Source organism: Macrosteles quadrilineatus, unplaced genomic scaffold, assembly GCF_028750875.1.
Source record: "Macrosteles quadrilineatus isolate MER2022 unplaced genomic scaffold, UCM_ALF_1.0 Scaffold_9__3_contigs__length_116548681, whole genome shotgun sequence".
In the NCBI taxonomy this organism is placed as follows: Eukaryota; Metazoa; Arthropoda; class Insecta; order Hemiptera; family Cicadellidae; genus Macrosteles; species Macrosteles quadrilineatus.
In genome coordinates, this window is record NW_026542602.1 from 63,832,585 (window position 1) to 63,859,851 (window position 27,267).

Below are 27,267 nucleotides of genomic sequence, written 5' to 3' on the forward strand. Positions count from 1 at the left end.
AACAACACCTATTGTTAGAACTGTTCAAGATTATATCTTTGTTTGGCTCTGTAGTTTAAACACGTAAACTTAGGCATATTATTTGGGTTTTATGTTTTGTGTGAGAAATTGCGTTAGGCTATTTTAAAGCTTAAAAGTGTACCTATGTATTAATATTAGCACCCCGTTATGATCATACAGTCGTGCATGCAAACATTATCACAGCGTTGGTAGTATTTAATTCAAGCACAGGGGCATGTAATACAATTTCTTTATTTAAAGGTTTGTTGAAATTATTAAGGTGAACACGGATACTACACAATTCTAAATGGTTAGCACCTCATTTACAGCAGTAACAAAAATAGACTGTACATTTTCAGAGTCATTTCGTAGAGAAGCAATAGATTAATACCATGACAAATTATTGATGCAAACGAAGTTTGAACAGAATTTTGTCAAGTTCTGGGTTAAAGCACAGTACAAGCCGATTGCCAAGTGGCAGAAATTATTGTTTCTAAAGCGAACAATGAGTTAGTTGCTGTACTCAGCTTCTACTTCCAAACTCAAGAGTTATTGCTTTGTTTTCATACAGAGTCCATCGCGCAAGACAGAATCCTCGAGTTGGTCAGCTGATCCATAAATAATATGATCTCGTGTCGGTGAATTCCCAAGTGTGGTCTATTTTGAAACCACAAAACACATCCACTGCGTATTACTGTAACTGCGCTCTGATTTTCAAAACTATGTCGTTCAGCGCTCTCTTGAAATATAAGCAAAATCTAAGTTCCTTGTCAACTTTTACCCAAACATTTTGATTTTTTATTTCAAAACTATCATGCGAATGGTCTCTACATCGTGGTTTGAGTGGATCTTTTGTCGTGGAATTTTGTCTATGGATAACTCCGTAACCAGGTGGTGGGTTAAAATTATCTTTAGCTGTAGACACACCAGTATAGAGAAAACAACAAAAATTTAGGTCCCTAGCGGGGCAAACTTTTTCGTAATGAAAAACTCCTTCACTAAAACCTTAATCATTGAACAGTAGCACAGATAAAGGAACGGTTAGATAGAGATTGCGCCAGTTATGTGAGGGTTACTGGGACTGCGCCAACGCTATCCAAGGTCACAATAGGTACGTTAAGGGTTTTTGGTAGCCGGGTAATCGGGTGGAAGATAGAATGTAACCCTAACCAAACCCAATAATGAAGGAAGAAACTAAAGTTGAACTAGAAATATTTTGTGAACTTGAATGCCACATTGGCGCAATGATGGTGCGTTTGGGGGGGGGGGGGTAGATTTGGCTATGGCCACAGATAATTAGTAGGGGTTTATTATCTGTGCTATGGCGCTTTGCCGGTGGACCGAAATTTGTACTATCTGTTACATTAGTGACTGCTTATTTGTTTTCCTTGTAGGCCTGTATCATTGTCTATGTACCTGTAAATGTTTACATGTTTAGCTAAGTCGACGATAAGTTATCTATATATCCCGCTAGCTGCGACAGAAATATTAAATGATCCTTCTCACTAGATTTTGTCAAATGTATGCACTAAAATAACTTGAAGAGTGGATACCGGTCGAATACTACAGTGATAAAAATACCTACATAATTATTCACATTCTAGAAAAGTTCACCTTTTACTGTTTATTCTCATTAGTTATGAATAACTTATACATGGACTATCATGACAAAGCACGTCTGTATCATTGCACCACATGTCATGTCAGTCCCATGGCTCGGTTCCCAAGGCGACCGCTAGCCACTCCGGCATTCCGCTATGTATGTGTTTGTATGCCGGAAGTCTGGGAAGCATTGTATGCGCGCACCGCAACACTGATCATCACACGTTGGTCAAGGACTAACCCACTTACAATGCACAACCTTCATGGCAACACTTGAGAAAATAACCAAGAATATCCGATAGTAAAGTTATTTTGTCGAGGACGTGCCATCTTGATGCTACTGGTACTGTACTTCATGATATCATAGGCTAAGGAAAAAATGGTCTATTAGCTGTGATGATATACAGACAGAAAGGCTCTAATTCGTATTTATTGCACCCTTTGGACTTATTGTAATAAATATTTACCCATAGTTCTATAATTGGTTTTGGGGTTGAAGATGTTTACCTACCATCGCAAATTTCCAAGCGCTCATTGAGAAACCTTTTCGCTTCTTGAAATCGTAGGTGCCCCTTTTTTAGTATTTTTAGCATTTAGCATTTTAGGAGACGTAAAACTTGCCCGATTAATCCGTTGTGAATGGTACCCTATACTTGAAACAAGTTCATCAGTACGTGCTCTATAAGCCTTTCTTTTAGAAACGTTGTCCAAATCGTGTGCAGCCATTCAAAACACTCATGCCCTGATCATTGAGCTAATTCATCATCTTTTATGGGGCTTCCAAGAGGTGTTTTGTAACATCATAGATTAAAGGAATGGCCACATTTAAATTTTCTACAGTACAATATTCTTGATGGTCCACATCTCAAGCTCCAGCTAGACACCTTACTTACTTCCCTGTGGTCTGGAAGAGAAGGCTTATGTTACCCCAATTTGATGGGCCGAGCAGTATTCTATTACTTTGAGAATCTTTACCCCAGTTATTGATGGATCTGTAACGTCTGAATAGATAAACTTGAGGAATGTTCAGATTGTTCGTAGTCTTCCAAAACACCCTTAGTTCTTCTGTTTGTAGCTTCTTCGACGGTTCCATGGGATTTAGAAAACATTGACGACCTAGATTTCACGCGTTTTGACAACTCTTCAATAATTCATAACCTAAAATACTCAATCGTCCAAGATCTCTTGTACGCGTTGATTGAAATGCTTATTTATCTCTGGTATGTTTTGATATAGCAATGTTATTCTTCATGTTGATATGACAGACCAGTAGTTTAGTTGCCAGCTGCCAGGTAGAGGTAGAGGTAGAGGAAGGTGGGCGGGGGTCAGCAACATTCCCCAGGTTGGTCAGACGCCCAAGGGCGGCCACAAATATCCGCACTGCGACTGGGAAAAGCGGACATCTTCTGATATGTCACTTTCTAGAACGTGATGACTACGATGACATCTGCACGGCCCAGTGGAAACTAGGTTGACGACAACCGGGACGCGATGAAATGGTGAAAATGGAGTTTTGTTGATTGTTTTGTTGACTACCTCTGGGAATATTTGTGCAAGAGTTAATATTTTGTTATAATTTTTCACAATGGACGTGGAAACTGGGCGTAGTCAACTGGGACGCGATGAAATGGTATCTCAATAAGGATTGTTTTTCGTTGTGAATTAATTGTTTTACTGACTCTACTCAGGCTGGTATCTTCTTAACGTTATATAAGATTTTTTAAATTTTTAGCCACACATAGTAGGCAATGTAGTATAGTGTATAAAGAGTAAGTAGTGTCTGTGTTTCTACATAAAACCTGGTTGGGAAGGTGGAAACTGGGGTTACGTCAAACGGGACACGATGAACTATGCATTGTGAAAATGTGAAGTAATTTTGTTATTTGTCGTTGTGAATTGTTTTATTGAAATTCCCCATTATGGGGATTTCTACAACGTTTAAGTAAGAGTTTTCCTTTTATAAACTATTTATAGCCCAGTGGTGTAAAAGAAGCGACGAAATGGGGAAAATATAGAGCAATTTTACTTCCGGAGTAATTTTGTCCGACTTTGTATATTTATATAGTTTAAATAAGAGTTTCGATCGCTCTACCGATAGCCTGTGTTTTGTTAATGTGCTTTTTAAAGGATTGGCTCATTTTAAAACAATTATATAATGCTTTAAACGTGAACCTTAAATTGCTTTCGCAGTCATATACAGTTTTATAAGAGATGCGATTATTCCCAATTGACTACAGAGATTACATTTTTCGCTATTGTTATGTCGTGATTTGTCATTGATGAATGGTGACTCTAAAATGCGTCGTCGTGTAATAATTGTACTCTTTTATTTAGGGCAAGGGTAGGCTTTGCAGTAGGCCTATGGATATTTTTCAGAAATAATATCGTTCAAAATAGTAATCAGTATAATGAACAGGTTATAGTAGGTTAGCTTTCACAGTTTCTTAATACACAGTTTTTGACAAAGGTACACTTGCCACTCCAACGACTATACGCACGAGCCACTGAGTAGTGAATACAGCACAGCAAATGAAAAATAAAACGGAAAAGGGTATAGGGTGTTCCCTAGACCTTAGATTGCTAAAACAGTAGTTTACATCACGCACAATGTTTATTAGATGCAGAGTTGCACCATTGATTAGATTGACAACTTTTTATTAACATATTTAAATAATATACAATTCAACCCTTTACATTCCATGCAATTCAAAGGTGGTATCTTCATGCAATATAAGTCCACATGCTCACTATGAGCTTCATTTTTTAAACTTTACATGCAAAATACAAATGTGGTTCGATGATGCAGTCCACCTTAAATCCTTGGTTGACAAGCTAATCACTTTCACTTCTTAACTATTCAAAAAACTTAAAACTACCTAACTAATGGCAACCTAACAATAAAAATTTGAACACATGGCCCAGGCTTGCTGTTCTTTGGAACGCCACTCCACAATTAACTAATAGATATATTCAAAAAATGTTTACAATATTGGAAATTAAATTTCCCTAACTAAAACTAGTACAAATAAATATCTAGGAAAGGTGCAGCAAGCCACTTATAAATTAAATAACAATGATAAAAAATTTAATTAAGTGTATAATCAATGGTATCACTTTCGCTAGACCAGTGTAACGGTTTGTACTGGTGACATTGGCTATACTCGTATGTGGGACAGTTGTGTATTGACTGATATGCACACAATCACCGGGCTGGGGCGGGGAAAGTCATTCGTAATCACTTTCGCTTTCTTTGTTGTTTACCAACGGTGAATTTAAACTTGGATCAATAGTGTTTACGTTCCAGTCTTGGTTTTAATTTAGATTTTGTTTTTTTTTTACAATAATTAAGTTTAGGTATTTTTAGCGAATTTCCCATATAGGGAATAAGCTGTTACCATAGCACTCATGGTAAGACCTGGACCCGGGACCGATTTAATTTTTCGTTTTGAGGTCCCTAGAGGCCTAAAACATCATCTGTTCAAATTCATATATATTTACGAAATTTGTTTTAACATACTACAAAATCAATTGTTGACAACTAAAGAGTACAGCTTCTTATTGTTCAGTTCGCCGTTGGTCTATCCTAGATCGCCTGCTGAAATGTCAGCTGATTTTAACCCCGACGTAGTGGGTCAGGAGCAGATGATATATGCAGTGATTCTGCATGTGCAAGGGTTTATCGAGTAGTTTGTAGACACAGTCAGCAGACTTGCGGTTTATCGCTCTCAGTTATCAACCCGCGTAATATCGATCCTCTTGAATATCGACGATGGAAATCAATTCGAGGTCTATATTTGCAGTTTGGTAGGTACAGAAAATATACACGGCTGTAACAAGTATGCTTAATATCATAGGAGGATCGAGGTGCATAAAATCGGATTCCTTATCCACTATGACTATCGTTGACTGAGTTTGGTATGAAAACGAACTAATGAATTGAGACAATAGTGTGTGCTGATGTAATTTACTGATTTTTCGAATTTTCGAATACGCAATTAATGTACCAAGCCAAACTAAAAAGTCGACGGCCTATCACGAGATGTCATAAACGATCGAAGTATATGAAAGTGTTGAAACCTTAACGTTGAAATTTGACAAGGTGAAGATTATTGAAATAAGTTTTCTTCGGTACACAAAAGTCAATGCTGGTAACCCGTTACCTAAAGGGTTCCGTTGTAGTCCGAATATTCGTCAGAAAAATTGTACTGACTCGTTTTGTTAGTTCTTGCTACACGTAAAAAGAGACCAGGGGATATAAAATAATAGGTAATTATTCCTTTAATCCCGCCGGGAAACAGTTTAGAACTCAGAAGTCTAAACTGGATTTCCGGTGTAATTTCTTGAACGATACTGGACTGGAGTGGAGAAAGGCTACGGTTACCAGTCCCAAGGCAAGGTGAGCCTGTCCAAGTTTCAATGCTGCGCCGTAGATGGGCCGAACCTTTATCAGCCTCTCCAGGCTTATCTTTATATCCGCAACGCTCGACAGCGCTAGCAGGTCAATGCCACGGCGGTTCCTTCCGTGTTGACTTGGGTAATCTCCGCTCATCGTGTCTACGTGTACAAAGTGTGCGAAGATCGCTTTACATGACCAAAGTAGACTTCTCATCCCATTGTACATTTTGAAGCTCGTTTTTCGTGAGTTCATGTAGGTTGACACTGATCGCTAGTGTAGACGAAATTTTGTTTAGATTAATGGGTATTTTCCTGATTTGTGCTTTACTGGTTGGTTATATAACTAGGAGACCAGTTGTATATGATTAGATCGTTTTATTTGGTTAAACGAGGCTTTAAAAAACACATTGTAAATAAAACACGACCTCTACAGTGCACCGTACAGAACCAACAATAAAATTGGCTTCAGCTGTTCCACAAGGATGAGGTATCTACCAAAGGAGTATGTTTTATCTGGTAGAAGTTAGATAATTTTTTGGTATCGTAATTTAGCGAAACACGTCAATATATATATTTTTCAAATATGTACCATATAATGGTATTACGCAGTACAAGTCTTAGCAAAATTATCTGATTTCAGCACAAGCCTGAAACAATCATTGTGGGCCATCCCCAAATCTACGTCCACTAAATTTGTTTTTTCTTCAGGGCGTAAATAAAAAAAAATCACCCCTTGTGTTTACCGGTATTTCAGTCTTTATGAGTTTAACCTTGAACATGAGTTCAACAAACAAAATTATGCAGTGCATTTTCTTTAAGCCCTTTGGTTAAATTATGGTACTTTTGGATTATTTTGGTGCATTCTCGTATAAACGCAACAATTTTCTAGATGTTCATTTTTTCCACCAATCATTTCTTTTACTAATCGTGTCATAATCACGTGGCAATGTTTTGTAATATGAGATCACAGCTGTTTTACACATGACTCACTTCAACAATTATGTTTACAGCTGTAGGATCAGCCAGTGTAGTTGTCTACATGTTTACGCGAATATTTTTCGAACTTGTTAATAAGTTTCACACCTACATCAGGTGCTGTCTGTTGTGTTACTTCTGTATCTTAACTGCTACATCAAGGCCTTATGTAGATTCAGAGATTGCATTACCATTGTTGACCTGGTGTTTGTTTACTTTTTAGGATTGTCGGTGAATACGTTGGTAGTGAGCCTTTAAAGTGAATCTTTAAAATTTCATAACATCCCATTTGGTGTATTAACAATTTATGTGCTATGCGAACTTGTTCTTTGATCAGGTTATTTACTTCAGAGTCGTATATAAAAAACTTCCAGGACCGATGAGGTTGATTTTTAAATACCTTTCAGCACTGATCAATTGCTAATAAAAAAGGTTTAAGTTCTTAAACCCATCGAATTAAGAATTTACTGTTACAATCAATTTATTTAAAATATTTATCTATTCTAGCTCCACCTGTTAACCGATGAGAAATAGGGTTTACCATAGACTCAAAACAAGTAGACCATCATACCATTGTACATTTTGGAGATCGTTTTTCGTTTGTTGTTTATGTCCGGCGACACTGATCGCTAGTGTAGAAACAATTTTGTTTATATTATTTCAGGCTTAATATAATTGTTAGGCTGACATTCCGGTACCGTAGTTGCCCGTCATACAGCTCAAATTTGACCAGGTAGGTCTATGTCAACCGCATTTCCTCACCAATTTATTTGTTTATTTACACTACGAATGTCAGTAAGCTGTACACTTCGGAAACATTATTAGTAGGGTCGTGGTGCGGTCAGTATAAACCCTTTTGTCTGCCTATTGAGGTAGATAACTGCAGAGTGCAGACGACAGATGACTGGCGCCTTGACCTTCCGAGCGGTCACCGGTCACTTCCGCCGCCGTATACGGTGTCCCAGGGACGCCCGCTCTCTGAGGAAGGCCGTAGACCGCAGTCCGCAGCTATTCCGTGTCCATTGCCGTAGACAGAGTGAGATTGTTCATCTCCACATGTGCAGGTCGAGTTTTGAGTGCAGGTCGATACATGGTAGTGTATCGACCTGATACACTACCATGAATGTTTTGGGATTACGATCAAGTTGTCATTTATGGTCAATTATTAAAGAGGTCGTCCAGTGGTCGAAAACTCGATCAAAATCACCTCACGCTCTAAAACAAACATAATTGAAATATCTTTCATTTGTTTTGATTTACAAGTTAGTTGGATATTACTTCAAGCACATAGACTTCATTTTGGTACAAGAAAAATGTTGAGCAGCCTCTGAAAGCGCTAAATAAAGTTTTAATTGATACCATAGACAAAAAGAATGAACCACACGCTCTGCCTGCGAATGAACAGCTGATCAATACACAGAGGTATCGAATAAGTTTCCAGTTTGAATGCAACTGCAACGACCTTGATTGTAGGCGTCCCGGCGCGGCGCTCGGTTGCTAGGATACCAGGCGTCTCAATGGATCTTCTGTCGATTTATTCTAACTTGGGGCTTTTTGGAAATTTGTATAGCAAACGAAACATACACACTCGTGCGCGATCGTTGTGTTATTGAACGTCACGAGGCCATATGCTCAACTAATTTATTTTGTTAAAATTGGTAGTTACTTCATTTTTCATTTTTATTTTTATTTTCCACGGCAATGCCATTTACTTAAAGTGTGTTGAGTGAGTGTACAGTAAAAATAAATCAGCTGTTGACACATCGTCAGGAACTGAATAAAGCTAATGATTGACATGTGTTAAAAACATTTCATACAAGGTTGGCTACAACGTCAGAAGACAATGGTAATTGCCTTTGTGACACGTTCAATTTTCCTCGTTTCAGAGCTAGTTAAATGGTAACTAATATACCTGATAAAATGTTATTTCAAAAAGGTACCAATAAGGAAATTTATGATCGGATATGTAGGCGTTGTCATAAACTAATTAACACTTAGACAATTGAGTGGTCCATGGTTTAATTAAATTTGTTCAGTTAATGTGTATTGTTTGACCAACTGTAGAGGTTCCTAGCTTGTTTATGGTGGCAGTTTATAAACTATCGTGTTGCTGGATAGTTTATGCTCTTGTGAACATCGGCGCAATCTGCGTGGGTCGAGCCGGGAATAGAACACGTGCACCTCGGTCTGTTGAGCATGTCTTGGGTTCAAATCCTCCTAGGGTTCAATACATAACTTGAAACATGTTTATCTTCATCGAATGGATATCCTTTTCCCCGATGAATTTGTTGAATATTTTCATTAACTGCGGTTAGTATGGAATTATCTGGGTGTTTGCAGTAAATGGCAGAAAATACAAAACCTGTTCAATGTCGAAAATAGTCTTGTTTTGGTTCAACTCTTTTCTCGTGGAGTTTATTGAACATGCAACCTTCATTTCGAATATTTTTGTAATCCTATTAATCTAAATTCTCGATTCATGAGTGTGTTACTTATTTGATTCAGTTTAAAAAGGTAACTTCATTTATATTTTTTAGAGAAAGACAGAACCAAGAAATAAAATGTATCTTTTTGGAAAATTTCTGGTTTGAATAAGTGCAGGAAACGCTGATCTACCCATGTAGAGATAATTCTACAACACCCCACACTACGATAATACTACCTACTACAGCCTGGGCATTATCAAAGAGTAGGTTAAATCTAACTATTTGCCCGTCGATGAACTTGTGTCTTTTATATTATTTGTGTACGTTTTGGTGAGTTTTCTATTTTGTATTTTGTACAGTACAAGCAGTGGCATCGATGTTTACAAGTGCGGAAGAGAAGCGGGCAGTCGCAAGCCAAGAATTTCAATGGCCGTGATTCACTGGTTTCTAAATACCTCGTCATTTGGCAGCTGTGGCCGTGTGTTTGTCAACTAGCGAGCATCGCGCATGACACTACTACGATCAGCCACGTGTAGTGACGTCACTGTAGTCTCCAGTAGATATGTAGACTAGTAGGCCTAGTTGAATGGTTACCACTATCAGTATTCTGTTTTATTAATGTCTCTTGCAACACTATTAAACATCCATGGGTTGTACTCAACGATGTAAACTTATACAGGGGGTCCCGGAACTCTCTACCAATATTTTAGGGCATTGTTCCTGGGTAAGAAACATATTTAAATATCATATTTAAATTGTCCGGAAGTCCTTAGTTACTCAGATAGCCGCCATTTTGTTTTATGAATTTAAAAAATCGTCATAATTTTTTTGTAGCTTTGTCTAGTTGTCATAAATGTTTGTGCAAAGTTTCAACTTCGTATGTTTAACCAATCTTCAGAAAAAAATTAATAAGTGAAAAAAAAACAAAATGGCGGCTATCTGAGTAACTAAGGACTTCCGGACAATTTAAATATGATATTTAGATATGTTTCTTACCCAGGAACAATGCCCTAAAATATTGGTAGAGAGTTCCGGGACACCCTGTCGTTGGTTGTACTACCGTCGCTTCAGGATCGTTTTTCAGCTAGTATAAAACAGGTTATGCTATCATTGCCAACGACAATTAAATTTATAGAAATTATTAGGGTTTGGGAAGTGATTTTGCTTGTGTCCGTAGCTGAAATTTAGCTACATTCAATCCAGTGTACTCGTGTGTTCCCTAGGTGCTAACTGCTAAACTATATATGCTATTTGTCGCATTTTACACACTTGTGACACCTCAGCTGTTTATTTAGCTTCGGTATTTATTTATTTCAACGTACATCTCCATTTTACAACCATACAAATCAAATCAGTACAAATCAGGATGGCTTATCCCGTACATATAACAGCCACAACAGAAAACAGTTTGAAAGGATGAGATAGTTGTGTAAATAAAAGAATTTTAGCTATGTAATTTACCACTCCCATACAAAATCAAACCAAGTTTTATCTTTCATAGTGTCTATGTACTAAGAAATACAAAATATTGTGGATTGCTTCTTGTGCTTGAAAGCTACACGTCATTCAATTTTAGCGGATTTGACGTCATTTGGTTGGATCGTTTGTGTATGCAGCACTGGGTTAGCCCAATGTGACGTCACGACACGCACTACTTTACACACCCTGGTCACTCCTGACCCTCAAGCGGATAGTTTGATATCCATCCGCCATCATAAAGTTATCAGGAAACTCCTCTGGTGAAAGGGTTTTCGACTTGACTTAGTCAGCGATTTATTAGAAATCATTCGCGGATACAATATAATATAGTTCGTGAAACTGAACCGCAGTTGGGTCTGGGAATTAATTACAAAACTAGTTTCGAACTTATTTTAGGAAGGTTCGAGGTCGAAAGACCACAACAAGATAGTTCGGCCTTGAGTACGTTACCATTGACTACCGTAGTTGAATATGGATAAGTCGATAGAATCTTTGATTCACCTTGGATTTGGAGGTAATCATATGCTCATACGCTGAAATCAATGGGTTGAAGCAATTGCTTTGAGTACATTCTATCGTAGTTTTCATAACATGAAACACCTGTTCGTCGGATTTGGAGTCTGAGCACGTACGATTTTCATTTCTATCAGACTTCTACAATACTCATTGTTTATTTATCCTAGTGTACCTTCGTTGTTTGTATTGAGCTTTCGTGGTTTGTGTTGTAAAAGAACACGTTTCCACTTTAATTTGATCGGATATCCCCCCGAGCACGGGTTTGCAGTCCATTCGGCGGAATAATTTTTCTCAAGTCTGATATGTATCTCTAGTATATATTTTTAATGTTGCATTAAGTGGATTTGATTTGTCGGATTCGCGGATTTATGTTGTAGGAAAAGTGCAGTTTTGTACTATATTTGTAATTAAATAATGAATTTCACTGTTGAATCGACTTAAAAGGTGATATTTGAACTCTTAAAATCCGTAAATTTCAGTAATACCACCCTCACGAAAACCAATTACTAATAGTTTTGTCACGTGTAAAACATATGAAGAAATGCAGCAGGTTTATGTAAAAAATTAAATTTTAAGTTTTGACTTTCGCATTTAACACTATCTTGTACTTGTTTACGAACGCACGTCCGCCACAATGACCCTAATGATTTACAACTGTGAAGCTGTGAAGGTCGTTATGTTGCTAAACCGGTGTCCTGCGTGCTTCGTCACTTCCTCGCCCAGGACATTGACTTTCACATCAGAATCGAGTCTCACACTGCCAATTGTTAGTTACACAGACTCCAAGGGCAAGTACAACAAAACTAAAAATACTCGGACGAATTAATTTGGATCGCTTTCAATATCCCGAACAAAGGAATTTGGAATCCCTGTGGGATGGAACAAAGATCGACGATCTTTGTATGCACAGAACAGGTCATTGGCGTTCATCTGAAAACACCATTTAATATGCAGAACATATGGAGTATAGCTTCATACCACTGCAGTTCTACGGACTTCGGATGTCACTGAAAATTATAGGAAGTACTCGAAAGACACTTGTGAATTGTATAATTAGCACTACAAAGCGATTTGGGAGTCGGGCGGAATGGGAACAAAGAATAGCGGTTGCCTGATGAAACATAGCTCGAGCCACAGTAAGGCCTCTCGCCCACTATACGATTTCGGTCGTACGACACTGTGTCGTACGATATTCTTATCATATGTGTGGTCCTCGCCCACTTTACGACACTTTGTCGGATAAATGGCCAGTTGCTCGGTAGCCCTGGAAGAGTGAGGTGTGGGTGTGTTGCGCAATATCTTAAAACAGTGGTTCTGTATCAAATAGTTAAACAATGATTCCGTTACGTGTTGTTGCAATGTGGCTGCTGTGGCGTAAATTAAGCGATAGTGGCCAATGTAGGCCTACAGCATTAAAGAAACATTTATTTTTATGTGAAAATTATTTTTTAAGTTAATGTATTGAAAGAAATTTTCAAATTATATTAGTCCATGCATTTTACAAGTTTTTAAATTTACCATAAGTATCATAGGGTTTTGGGATAGTCTGGTAAAAAGTATGTATGTTAATTGTTTTTGGATTAGTTTTTAAATAGATTTAATTTTATCAATATAATCTACAAAAAAATATATTTATATGTTTTAGTGAAACTTTTTTACACAATTTAATTAATAATTAAGATTATACAATAATAATAGCCAAACTCGCATTTTTCAATAATTATTTTGGTATATTTACTCATAAGTGATGCAGTATCTAAACATAATATAAGGAAAAATATAAACAAATTGTAAAAAAAAAATAGGAAGATCAAAATTACGCAAAATAATGGTTGAAAAATAAGACCATGTGATATATCAAACATTATAATAAAAAAGTATGAATGAATTGTAAAAAATATTTATTCACGATAAGAAATACGCAAAGTGATATAACAATGACTAAGTAATGACTAAGTAATAATGACTAAGTATGAGTTAATTGCAAAAAGTATATAAAAGACTACTGGGGAGAACGCACGACATACGATAAAAATCGTATAGTGGGCGAGCGCCCATTTGATTGTGTACGCCACTGCGAGTGAAACAGTCGTACGACAGTCGTGGATCACAGTGGCAGTGGACGACTGCTTCACGACAGTTTGTCGTAGTCGTGAGATTATCGTACAGTGGGCGAGCTCTCATAAGATCCAATGGTTCACTGTGGAAATGTTGTCGTTCCGACACAGTGTCGTACGACCGAAATCGTATAGTGGGCGAGGGGCCTAAGGCCACGTAGCCTAGAGCACGAGATAAAGATGACTATCTAGGTGAGTCATGACTAGCCTGCATTTAGCAAGTCACTGTGGACCCAAAGATGAACTAGCAGTAAACCATAATAACGTAAAGGCAAGTTTGTAATGCAGTATCAAGTGTAATTAGACATTGACAAATATTTAGTTTCCTCCGAAACGATTTTTATTGATGCATATTCTACTCTTTATGCCGTAGGGTTTAGTAGGCCTATTCAGTGATCCAGAATACACCCAAGAGATAATACATCCATTACACACTCACACTAGCTGCTATGGATCAACCGTCAGTATACCCAATGCATTTCAGACTAAAATCACCCTTGGTGTTCATGGTAACAATATTACTGTGTCCATGATGAAGGGTTCTCGTGTACGTAATTAAGTAAAGGTGATTTAGACGTTGTCGAATACGTATTTAAATTTGAATGAAATTCTAAAGCTTTCCGTGGAATATTCAGAGCTTGCCTTGTTTGAAATATTCTTCAATGAATTAAATCAACTTGATTTCTGCCCAGAAACAAATGTCTTTGCACAAAATTAAAATTAAAAAAATGAAATATAAATGTCTTTTGTTCTAAAATAAACTTCGGAAACTAGATAGCACATCGCAACAATAAATCTTTTGTCTGTAACACGTGCAATGAACATTCTCAACAATGAACACATTGTCTCAGCACCTTTGTATATCATCATCTCATTGAGCATGTATCACCAATCTGAAGACAATGCTGTTCCACCAGTGACCGTCTCAAGGATGTGCCTCAGGGTCGTGTCATATCGTTAGTTCAGGACCTGTGACTGTCACGCCGAGTCTTCCTTGTGTTTTTGTTTGTGCTGATTGCCTTCGCTCCATTTCGTGAACGAATCCCAATTTTGCTTGACACGCTTTTTGGAAGCTCTGTGATGATTATCTCAAGTTGGATAACAAATTAGCTTCTGTGATTCCTAAAGTAGTTATTCAAAAGGGCGTCTGTGCCAGGTTCTACAGAATCTTTGGGATAACAGATTCATTATAACTGCACCATTCCCCATTTGTTTGTGTTTACTGTGCAATTGGTTTTCAACCTCTAATAATTTTTAGCCTCAAACCACCCATCCTGTTGTAACAGCATCAAGGTAAATTATAACAAAATTTAAAAATATTTTCTCCAATCTAATACCAGTCTGTGATTTTTTCCGTCAGTTCGCGAAACGAATGTACAGTTAGTTATTACGTTCATGTTTGCTTGGCCTTTATGTCAATATTACTTGCTCGTGCCAATTTTATGACTTGCTAATATGAAACAGATACTGCGTAGCATATTGTGGTTCAAACCCTAGTTAAGAATGAACTGCAATGTGGGACAGTAATTATCACCTTCATTTTGTGTGTTTCTTTCCGGAGTACTTCTCAAATAATATTACAAGAGAATTACCATATTTCCGTCAAAGTAATCTTTATGTTAGGCAACCGGTTTCAATGCCTATGGCATCATTGTCAAGCTAGACGTAGTATCTAATCCTAAAAGGTTGTCAGAAGTCATAAAAAGCACGTAGTCACATAAACATACACAAACACATAAAACGCATAACCATGCAAACTGTCATTCCTACAGGGCGGTGGGTACAGGGTGTAGATTATCACCAAAACCAGCTTCGACAGCGCGAACATAATGGTCCTTCGAGCCGGATCATTGTAATGCCGGTATATAACGTCAGGACAAACATTTGTAGTACTGTAGATTGTATACTCAGTCCCATTGCAGCATGTCGGTATTGCTCTTGATGCTCTGACAGCAGTGACGTTGGAGGAAAGGAGAGGATAGGAAGAGGAAGAAGGACGTTGCACCTCAGACAAGGCTACCAACGTAACGGCAACATTGCACAACCCTCGTGTGCAACACTATTGTATGGTAACACCTGGTAACACTGCGACCCTTGCTTTCACATCTTGTATCCGGTTTATATATTTTTTTAGCTCCATTGTCATAATATACAACGTAATGTTTTCAACTGAAAACAAATGTTCTTGGTGGATCACCCAAAAGAAAGGAAATATTGTCACTTCTGGAAAGGGTTATTGGTTTTTTAATTGAGTAAAATAGATTTTAAAATTGAAGGATAATATAATTTGTACTCTGCACCTTTTTTTATGAAGAAGGGGAAATTTTGTAATCTTTTGCTATAAAAAAAATATTTTGAAAACTATCTTATTGTAGTTGAAGACTAAACAAACAGTCTTGAATAATCCAAAGTCTTTACAATGAGGTTTTAAAATACATATTTTTATTCTTCAGTTTATTTATGTAACTAGGCCTATATGTATATGGAAACAATGATTTCTTTACTTTTGTGTTTTGTAAAGGCATATTTTGCAATTATTAATTATAGTTAGCCGTCGTCACAGTGAAGTTGTTGACGGCAGCTATCCAATACGTCAATACGTCCGTATGAAAAACCTGGCCTGTTTAAATCATGTTTACAGGGTTTCCTTATGAATCATCCTGCCACACTGGACTGGTATGCTGGATTGCTGAATCAATTACCTTGATATAGGCTAGTCTATACATAAGGCTGTATCTTGCGTTTCGTTCAAATTAAACTCATTAAGTGTGTTTCACATATTTGAGACGGAATCGTTTCTTCTGAAAGAACGATGATTTCACATTTCCCATCTAGACTCAGTATATAACCAATAACCCTACTTTTCTAGAGCAAAAATAGTTCGTGCAGGTACACGACGCAACTGATATTACACTTTGTTGATCTAAATTGCATGAATTTGCAACTTTCATGACACGTTTTCCATCATAGATGGGTCGAAGATTATGCAGTTTGATGAGGGAAGTTATGTTTCAAGTTCCTCCATAGTTCTTGTACTCGTCGTTGACAAGATTAATTAATCATTGAAGATTAACCGTTAGCCTGTTATCTAGTCTGCACACTCATATACCAGATATCACCATGTAGTATACTACATCCGCTTTGTCATTTAACATGTGTTAAAGTAAACGGTATCAGCAATATGACACATACTTTGTCCCATTAGCTTGTCAACAACCTTTATCATGGGTAAGCGGTGAGAGTAACTATGATATTTCATTAGTAACATCACAAAAGTTGCAATAAATGTTGAACCGTAATATTTACGTAAATGGGATTTGTACAGTTTTGTTCAGAAATTAAAGGGTCATAACATACTAATTTGATTCTAAACAGGGTTTGTCCTAATTTATGAGTTTTATGGTAAAATAATGTAAGTTATAATAACTTTTGAACAGTAATATTTACACAAATGGGAGTTGTATCATTTTGTTCAGAATTTAAAGTACTATAACATACTAAATTTAACATACTAAAAATCCTTCGGGCCATTTTTGAGAAAATAAGATATTCCTCTATTATTTGGGTTTTTATGGGGAAATTGCCATTAAAAATCTAAATTTAAAAAAAAAAATAGAAAAATACCTGGATTTACCATGGATTACCTACATACAAAATGTCATCAAAATCGGCCCGTAGGTATAGTCTGTAGTTCTGTACACATGCAGACATACAGGCATCACTTCGAAAACCACTTTTTTGGGGCCCAGGGGGGGCCAAAAGGGATATAACCACTTAAAACTCAATCTCGAAAATTTTGACGAAACAATACCTACTTTCTCCATGTGATGTAGGGGAGAAAGTAAAAATCAATACTTATAATAATTTTTGTAACATTTTCTCTTACTGTAACCCTATTTCTTAGGCCAAAGTGCACTTACAAGTACTATAAAACAAACGATCCCTCTTGTTAGTTTTCCGACGGTTATGCAGCTACGACCTAGTTACTTGGTCGTGTAACAATAACATGACGAAACAGACACTCGGTTGTATAACGCGGACATCTGATGACGTCACGGTCGCCCTTTATAGTGACTGGGTAGACAATCTATGGACTTGTAAAAAGTAAAAGAAAATAATGAATGTCAGACTCAGCAATGTAAGTGACTATGGTAAAAAGGATCTTTTGAGCCAATGTTTCTATGTTATTTGCATGGTTATGGCTATGCAAAGATATCGAGAAAAGTAAAGAATCCATACTTAGATCGAAGTGTGTAAAATGTGTTTGTAGTAGGGATCGATTCTCCGACCGGACGATTAAGACAATTTTCCACTATATCTGATGACTTCGTTATATATTCAACGGTGCAACATATACAGGGACTTTAGTAGTGTTTGTAGTGGCAGGATCGATTGACAGTGGTGGGATCGACATTTCATCAATATCCAATTTATTTAAAAGGACATTCCGTACTGTAAGATCCACTGAGTTAGCTATAGTGTATTTTATTTTCTCCCATACTTAGTTCCTTTTATACAGGGTGTTTTTTAACGCGAACCCCAAATTAAAAGTACTGTGATGGCGTTTCCCCAATCTGGAAGGGTTAAAATAGTACGTCGAAAGTAAATGGTTGGTTTTATGCCAAGAGAGGTTTGGAATTAAGTTTCCAGGTGTGATTCCAGTGCCTAATAAATCAACTATTGACATATTCAATTTTAAGGAAACGGATTCCGAATTCAAAGTAAACTTAAATCTCTAGATTTAAGTGAACATAGAATCAGGCAAATGGAAATTCGCTCAGTCTGAATGGTTTGCTGCGGCAAAAGGATTATTTTTAAACTGTCAACATAGGAATAGAATGACTAGTTCTTTGACAGAGGTTATACTGGTTATTTCGTAACGCATTCCACGACGCGACCTTTTACAGTAACTGTGTTAGTGTAGGGGTAGTTGTGTTGGGATCGATGTGGGCAGGCTTGCCTCCCCCTGCCCTCAGGTCTCTGATTTGTCAGATAAGCTAAGTGGCTGAGGAATTAGGTCAGCATCTATATAACAGGATCGTAGGTTTACAAGAGCACAGGGGATGATTCAGCTTTTAAAGTTTGTTTCGATGGATCTTCCCTTTTTTGTAGCATTGTTTTAGACAAGGTGTTAATGGAATTTGGAATTTGGGATTTGTTTTTAGCGAATTTCCCATATAGGGATTAGGGAATTAGCTATACCGTAGGTCTCATGGTAAGACCTGAACCCGGGACCGATTTGCTTTTTCGTTTTGATGTCTCCAATGGCCAAAAACACCATCCGTTTAAATTCATTATGTATTTGTATACATATATTTGTCCGTTAGCACGATAACTTGATTTTGATTAAATACGTTACAAACGTGTAAACCTACGTTTATTGAGTTCGCGAACCATCATGATCGGACCATGGGAACGGAGTTATATGGGGGTAAAAATAGCAAATGTTCTATTTTCACCCTCAAAACATAAAAATTTCCAATTTCTCTCTAAACCATTTTGAAGAAATTCAAAACGAATAATGTTGCATATTGAAGTGTTTTTATACAATTTCTGGTTAATTTGACAAAAATATTAAATTTCTATGATTTTCGTTTGGAGAAGTAAACTGTTGTAGTTTGCTTGTTTATTGATATATTTTTATCAAACTTGGCAAATGTAATACAGTATTTAATACTAAGCTATTAATACACTAATAAAACACCATTTATGACCCTCCTTGTAGCAGCAAACCTAAGTACTTGTTGAACCTAGTGTCATTTCAATAGATTTAAGTGATCAATTTAGGCAAATGGAAATTCGTTTAGTCTGCAGGTTTGCTGCGGTGGGGGTATTTTGTTCTAGAAGTGGTTTATGAGTTCGAGCTTTCTATGCATAATTTATAGTCCCTAGTGTGTAACGATTATAAGTTCGTTAAGTTGTTACTTTAAAACTGGTAAATCGCTTGATAAACATGTAAATCACAAAACTTGTGATCCATTCTGGATTTAATAAATGCCACTGAGTGTTGTATGGTTTGTTGTGCCTGTTAGGCCTACCATTTACTAATGCTCACCTGGTTGGCTGGTTGTTGTAGTCGGCCGACCACATCGACGGTTGGGGAATGACCTCTATAACTCGCTGTTGTGCACGGAGCGTTTTATTTATTCCAGGAGAGTGAACTCGCCAACTCGGGGTCTATGTAGGCCTACTGTACCTGAACATTGCAGGTTATAATGACCTAAAAATACTAAAATGTTTAAAGTTTACTAATTGAGCGGAGCGAGCGAAGCGAGCGAAGCTCTTATACGTCGACTTTTATGCATTTCGTAATACGCAAACTCCTCCTAGACGGCTGAATCAATCGTTTTCAAATTTTGGATGGTGATAAAGACCATATCGGTGAGTGCCAACATCTATAAGGCGTTAAAAATAACTCTCAGGAATCCGCCCCACTGGGTCTCAAAGTTTCAATGTAATCCTTATGGAAGCAGTATTTGACACATAAACAAAGATCAGCTGTTGACTTTTGAATGCAGTAGATAAAGAAATAGCTGACAGCATTATTCCACAGATATTAGAACAGAAACGGTAGGAATCATAAATATAATCAAATGACGACACTAGCTTGAGGTCCGTGACGTAGGAAGTGCTAAAGGATTTACTAAAGGTGAGCAGTCTGGAGTGTGGAAACTGTTTATGACGATTAGCTTTAGGTATCTGCATTCCTAAAATTCTATGGGAAGGGAGGACAATGGGTCCGCGACGTAGGAAGTGGTGAAGTAAGTACTAAAGGTGAGCAGTCTGGAATGTGGAAACTGTTTATGACGATTAGATTGAGGTATCTACATTCCAAAAATGATAAGGGAAGGGAGGAAAACGGGTCCGCGACGTAGGAAGTGATGAAGGAAGTAGTCAAGGCAAGCTGTCCAGAGTGTGGGAACTGCTTATGACCATTATATTAAGGTATTTGCAATCCTATGATGCCATGGGAAGGGAGGGAAACAGGTCCGTGACGTTGGAAGTGATGAAGGAAGTAGGCTAGTATAGGCGAGCCGTCTGGAGTGTGGGAACTGCTTACGACCATTATATTAAGGTATTTGCAATCCTATGATGCTATGGGAAGGGAGGGAAACAGGTCCGTGAGGTAGGAAGTGGTGAAGGAAGTAGTAAAGGCGAGCAGTCCGGAGTGTGGGAACTGTTTATGACGATTAGATTAAGGTATCTGCAATCATAAAATGCTATTGGAAGAGAGGAAAACGGGTCCGCAACGTAGGAAGTGATGAAGGAAGTAGTCAAGGCAAGCTGTCCGGAGTGTGGGAACTGTTTATGACGATTAGATTAAGGTATCTGCAATCATATAATGCTATGGGAAGAGAGGAAAACGGGTCCGCAACGTAGGAAGTGATGAAGGAAGTAGTCAAGGCGAGCTGTCCGGAGGGTGAGAACTGTTTATGACGATTAGATTAAGGTATCTGCAATCATAAAATGCTATGGGAAGGGAGGTAAACAGGTCCGTGACGTAGAAAGTGGCGAAGGAATTAGTAAATGCGAGCAGTCCGGAGTGTGAGAACTGTTTATGACCATTAGATTAAGATATTTGCAATCCTATGATGCTATTGGAAGGGAGGGAAACAGGTCCGCGACGTAGGAAGCGGTGAAGGAAGTTGTAGAGGCGAGCAGTCCGGAGTGTGGGAACTGTTTATGACGATTAGATTAAGGTATCTGCAATCATAAAATGCTATGGGAAGGGTGGAACACGGGTCCTTGACGTAGGGAGTTATGAAGGAATTAGTAAAGGCGAGCAGTCCGGAGTGTGGGAACTGTTTATAACGATTAGATTAAGGTATTTGCAATCCTATGATGCTATGGGAAGGGAGGGAAACAGGTCCGCGACGTATGAAGTGGTGAAGGAAGTGGTAAAGGCAAGCAGTCTGGAGTGTGGAAACTGTTTATGATGATTAGATTAAGGTATCTGCTTTCCTAAAATTCTATGGAAAGGGAGGAAAATGGGTCCGTGACGTAGGAAGTGGTGAAGGAAGTAGTAAAGGCGAGCGTTCCGGAGTGTGGGAACAGTTTATGACGATTAGATTAAGGTATCTACATTCCTAAAATTCCATGGGAAGGGAGGAAAACAGGTCCGCGACGTAGGAAGTGGTGAAGGAAGTAGTAAAGGCAAGCAGTCTGGAGTGTGGATACTGTTTATGTCGATTAGATTAAGGTATCCGCAATCATAAAATGCTATGGGAAGGGAGGGAAATGGGTCCGTGACGTAGGAAGTGGTGAAGGAAGTAGTAAAGGCGAGCGTTCCGGAGTGTGGGAACTGTTTATGACGATTATATTAAGGTATCTGCAATCCTAAAATGCTATGGGAAGGGAGAGATAAGGTCCGAGACGTATGAAGTGGTGAAGTCAGTAGTCAATGTGAGTTGTCCGGAGTGTGGGGTCTGTTTATGACGATTAGATTAAGGTATCTACAATCTTAAAATTCTATGGGAAGAGAGGGAATCAGGTCATCGACGTAAGAAGAGGTGAAGGAAGTAGTAAGGTGAGCAGTGTGGAGTGTGGGAACTGGAAACCGTTTGTAGCAGTTAGATTAATGTATCTGCAATGCTGAAATGCTATGAGAAGGGATGGAAGCATCCCCACGACATAGAAAATGGTAAAAGAAGTAGTAAAGGCTAGCAGTGCGGAGTGTGGGGAATGTTTGTGGCAATTAGATTAACGTATCTAAAATACTAACTTGCTATGGAAAGTGATGAAAACAGGTCCACGATGTAGGAAATGGCTTAGAAAGTAGTAAAGTATGAGCATAGTGTGAAAACCTTCTGTGGCAGTTAGATTGATGAATCTTTAATCCAAAAATGCTATGAGAAGGGAAGGAAACAAGTCTATGACGTAGGAAATGGTGAAGGAAGTAGTAAGGCTTGCAATGCAGAGTGTGGGAACTGTATTTGGCAATTATATTAATGTATCTGCAATCCTAAAATGCTATGGGAAGAGAGGGAAATAGGTCCACGACGTAGGGGGTGGTGAAGGAAGTAGTAAAGGTGAGCGTGTTGAGTGTGGGAATGGATGTATCTGCAATGCTAAAACGCTATGGGAAGAAACTGTAGACTGTAGGTTTAAATAATTACGAAGCACGAATCGATACATATCTCGATACATGCAATTGTTTACAATAGAAATTTACAACTGAGCTGACAACAGGTGATTTTTACTCCATAGAGGATAAAAACCATTTTTACTTCCTAAAGAGTAAAAGTGTTACTTTAGACCCGCAACGCATGCATTAAAAACGACTGGTATTACTGCAGTATGACCAAAACAATATAATATAAACCCTTGATGACTCCGCTCAATTTTGTGGATGCCTCTGCGAACGCCACCTAGTTCCTACAATTAAATAGGCTAAAGCAAAATATGTCTGCAAAAACATATTTTTCAAGGGCACAGCTGGGTACAGTTTTGAACTGTCAAAGCTTCTGACTCTCCTAACTTATGATCGAACTGGTGACCTTTTGATTGTTAGGCACTTTAACCACTCAGTTACCCAGCCAGAAGTTACTGTATTGATATAGGTGCAGGTGTAGTGAGTAGATGAACCAAGAGTTTATAAACACTTCCCTGTAATTCTTTTTTACCTAGGACCGGTAGTTAGTCCAGGACTGCCTAATAAACTTCCTCATCGCCCAGCTCACCTTGACTTTTAACAGGGTTAGGTGTTGTTACGCAATATGCGGTTGAAAGTGTATACACTGACAGAGACAGATGATCGACTTGTTGTGTAACTTCTAGACACAAGGTCGTGGTTATCGGGTATCCATAGAGTAACACACTGAGTAATATGTAATATACATAGAGTATGATACAGGTATATACAGAGTAATATCATAGTTGAAGTATATATTGGTTTATTCTATGATATCACCCACCCCACGGTCCGAAATATCCACACCATTAGTTGGATACATTAAAAGAGCCTAAGGTGATTTTTAGTAAAGTTTAGTACCACGTACCATTGAATATAGTATACCCGTCCGTACTCATAAACATGAAATACGGAAAAAGGTAGCAACCACTCAAATTTTATAGGGCAGAAAATTGAAATCTCGGCATTCTTTTCTTTGTGATCAACAAACTTGTATTGATTTTGAATATTGAATACTTCAAGTAGCCTTCTTTCGTCAAATCGAAATCGGTTTCGTGTTTAATATCATGTGCCTAGAGTGCGTTGTTTTGGGCGAAATGTATTACCTTATTTTTGAGCCAATTTTACATTAAGCTATGCCAATTAAATACCAGAGGACATGCTTTAGTTTTTAAAAAGATTTTTATTTTTTGTTAAAACAATATTGGATTTGATAGCCTAATAAAGGATGAATATAGGAATAGAGGGCAATAAAACGTACTCTACACTTCAACAGATCGAAAACATGAGTTTGACCTAAACCTGATCTATAATTATTTGAAATCGATGCATACTCTCACTCATAAAGTCCTCTGAGCATGGTTTTAGAGTAAAAAATACACGAGTCGATTATTCGACATATCGTTCGGTTAGTTAGGTATGGTTAACCTAACCTAACTAACCAAACGATATATCGAATGAAACAATCAAATAATCGATATTTTCATTCGGTTGTTTGTGTCAACAGATACGGAAGTCTACCCAAATACACGAGTCAAAGTGTAAAACGCGGCACGTATCTTGGTCTCCGGAAATGTCAGTGAAATTGTAATTCAATCGGACGCGCAGAAGGGTGCTTCACGTCTGGTGTCTTGACTGCAGGATATGGCACGGATATTACAATTAGATCTCCGTATCGGTTGGCTCAAACAACCGAATGAAAATATCGTTTAATCGATTTTTCATTCGATATATCGTTTGGTTAGTTAGGTTAGGTTAACCTTACCCAACTAACCAAACGATATTTCGAGTAGGTAATCGATATATCGATCGATATTTTCATTCGGTTGTTTGTGTCAACAGATACGGAAGTCTATCCGCTGCTCTCAACACGTTACCTGTGAATATAAACGCGTGTTGTGTTAGGTACTGTCTTTTGCGATGTACACCTATCAAAAAATTATTTAAGGTACTCATTTTAATTAACATTTGAAGGAGAGTTTTGTGTACTTGTGTCTTTTAAAAGCTTGTTGCATCCCTAAAGTCCACCTTTAGTTATTACCTGTTTAACCATTGTTATATAGCTGGTTAATGTATACTTGTTTACTTAGTGTAAAATGTGAATAAAGAGTTTGAACTATTTCAGGATAGGATTTAGTTATAGGTGATACAGGATGCAATGTATTCCTGTTTACTATGTGTATGTTCCAATACAATGAAGTAATGTAATTTTCTTTTTATCTTCAGAAATGTTATACTTTATATCACTAGACTTTCCACATACTGTACACAAGTTCCACATCCTTCATTAAAGGATCAACGCTGAGTAAATCATTTGAATGTTTTGAGAGGTATTTGAATTGTACTCACCTCCATCATCGCCAAATTGTTCTGTAGATTAGAACAAATGAAATATAGTACCAAAGTACAATTAACCAACTTTATTCAACACTAAAAAAAGCAAACAAGTAAACATTACATCCAGCTGATAATGGTTATAAAATAAGTAATTACTAAAGGTAGACTTTAGGGATGTAACAAAGCATGTTTATACTTGATAATTTCTTTTTTCTTTAGTATCTTGCTCGCCGGAATTTATATTTGTGTTGAAACTTTCGTATATAAGTTGGGTGTTACACTACCAAAGTAAGTCGGAGCGGATCCTAGTACTAGCGAGCTTATTATCACATCTATCTATAGTGAAATGTCCCTTATGCTTTTACCACCAAGTAAAAATCTATATTATAAGATTTGAGTCTTTTTCAGAAGAGGGCCCCGTCACTATTTAAAATTTGGAAAACCACCATTTTAGGTTAGGTGATTTTTTTAGTTTTTGTGATTATTTTTGTTCAGTAAAAAAATTCGTGCTGGTAAAGAACCTAACCTAACCTAAACTGTGGTTATTCCACAGTTTAAAGGTGACGGCCCTCTTCTGAAAAAACCCCGAATATTTTTAATGTGTATTATTTTTTATGAGTTGTTAACGAACTAGTACTTGCTGTTTAAGACTTATGCAATGTTTATGTTTGTTGACTAACCGCTTGTCCGTGACCCTGTTGTGTACAAACCGAAAAGCGTTATGTTTTATTACATCAGTTGTTGGTTGTTTTATCGGTTGGTCATTAATTTTCTACCTAAGGAATCAGTCGGTTTCATACAAAAACACGACATATATTTTTCTTGTTTGAAAAGCTTAAACGATTTAGACCGGACAGATATGGGTAATTTTCATCATCACAATAACTCAATTAAAGCCTGGATATTTTACTGTCCACACCGATAAATCTACTTCCAAATATAATTGTAATTAGGTTAAATATAAAAATATACATAACTTAGCCTAACCCTTGTATTATTAGGTGTGGTCGGTATAGTATCAAGTACCCAAGCCTGTAATCTATATCAGGTTGTCCACATTCTGGAAAGTCAGGGATAGTAATAGAAAGTTATAGATGAAAATTCTGGTCATTGGTAATGTAAATAGGCAAAAAGTCATGGAAATCCCCAAGGATGGATGGATTTGAGGGGACTTTTCAATGTTCTAGTCGGCCGTAACCCCGACTATTGTAGCATTCAGAAATGTACAGTTTAGTAGGTATAGGAAGGAAAAAGAAAGTGGAAAGAGAACTTGGCCAGCTTTGGGGACGGAGGAGGCTGGAGTTTTTCCCTTCCTTATTTTGAATACCATATTTTTGCAAAATTATTACTCCATTGTTATATGTTAATACATATTACAGTATTTTCTGTGAAATAACTTGTCCATGCAGTATTATTCGTGTGTGTATGTTATATTATAATTTTAGAGTATAGTTCGTGAGTCATGGAAATCAATGGTAAATGGTCATGGATGGTCATGGAAAGTCATGGGAATTATTGGCAAATTTTCTGTGTACACCCTGTACATATATTCTAAAACTGGCGGCAAATTTAACATGCCAATATAATGTCTAGTTTTATTTATGTGTATTCCAAAGTGTCCTGACAGTTACGATTGATTCGCGTATTTCCTAGCTGATTGATTAGTCACAACTCTCAGTGATTTATTTTATCGCTCACGGAAGCAATTAAAACCCAATTAACAAGCCATTTACAGCTGGAGACTGCGATCTGAAGACCACGAAGATACGATTCGATAACTTTAAATAACGATCGATAGTGAGTTCATTGTGCGATACAAAAATGTGTCATTGTTCCTCTCCATATTTGAGCGCTTTATACTATTGAACTTGGCTGCGCTGATCAAGCCAATTTTTTTTCTGTCCTAGGACGCTAGGCACGAGCCCAAGATCGTTGTAATATCTTGTGTATAGAATATGACCAAGTCTTTGGGTACAGGTTAATTTTTAGCACAACTTAATTTTTATGATTACAGTCTGGGCATAATATGACTTCAACAAAGCTTAGTAAGTGTAAAGCAGCTAAGTTTAAAACCATATCGAGTTTATATACAGTTTACCAAACATTATATAATACTTGAAAAAATTGAACGGGTTGTAAAACAATGCTCCTAAAATTTTGGATTTAGACATCATCGACCGCTAACAGCTGTCCTTGGCACGCAATGGGTTCAAGGCTACGTTGTTCACGACTTGTTTATCACAATTGTAAACAAAAACAGATCGAAAACATTGTGTGAAAGTGGCTACAT

The 27,267-nt window shown here is 37.4% G+C and overlaps 1 protein-coding gene across 4 annotated transcripts in view; it reads left to right on the plus strand.

The window, feature by feature from the left end:
* Positions 1–27,267, plus strand: part of LOC129004069 (protein fem-1 homolog CG6966) — a 61,158-nt gene that overhangs the window by 15,883 nt on the left and 18,008 nt on the right. The gene's annotated exons all lie outside the window — the stretch shown is intronic.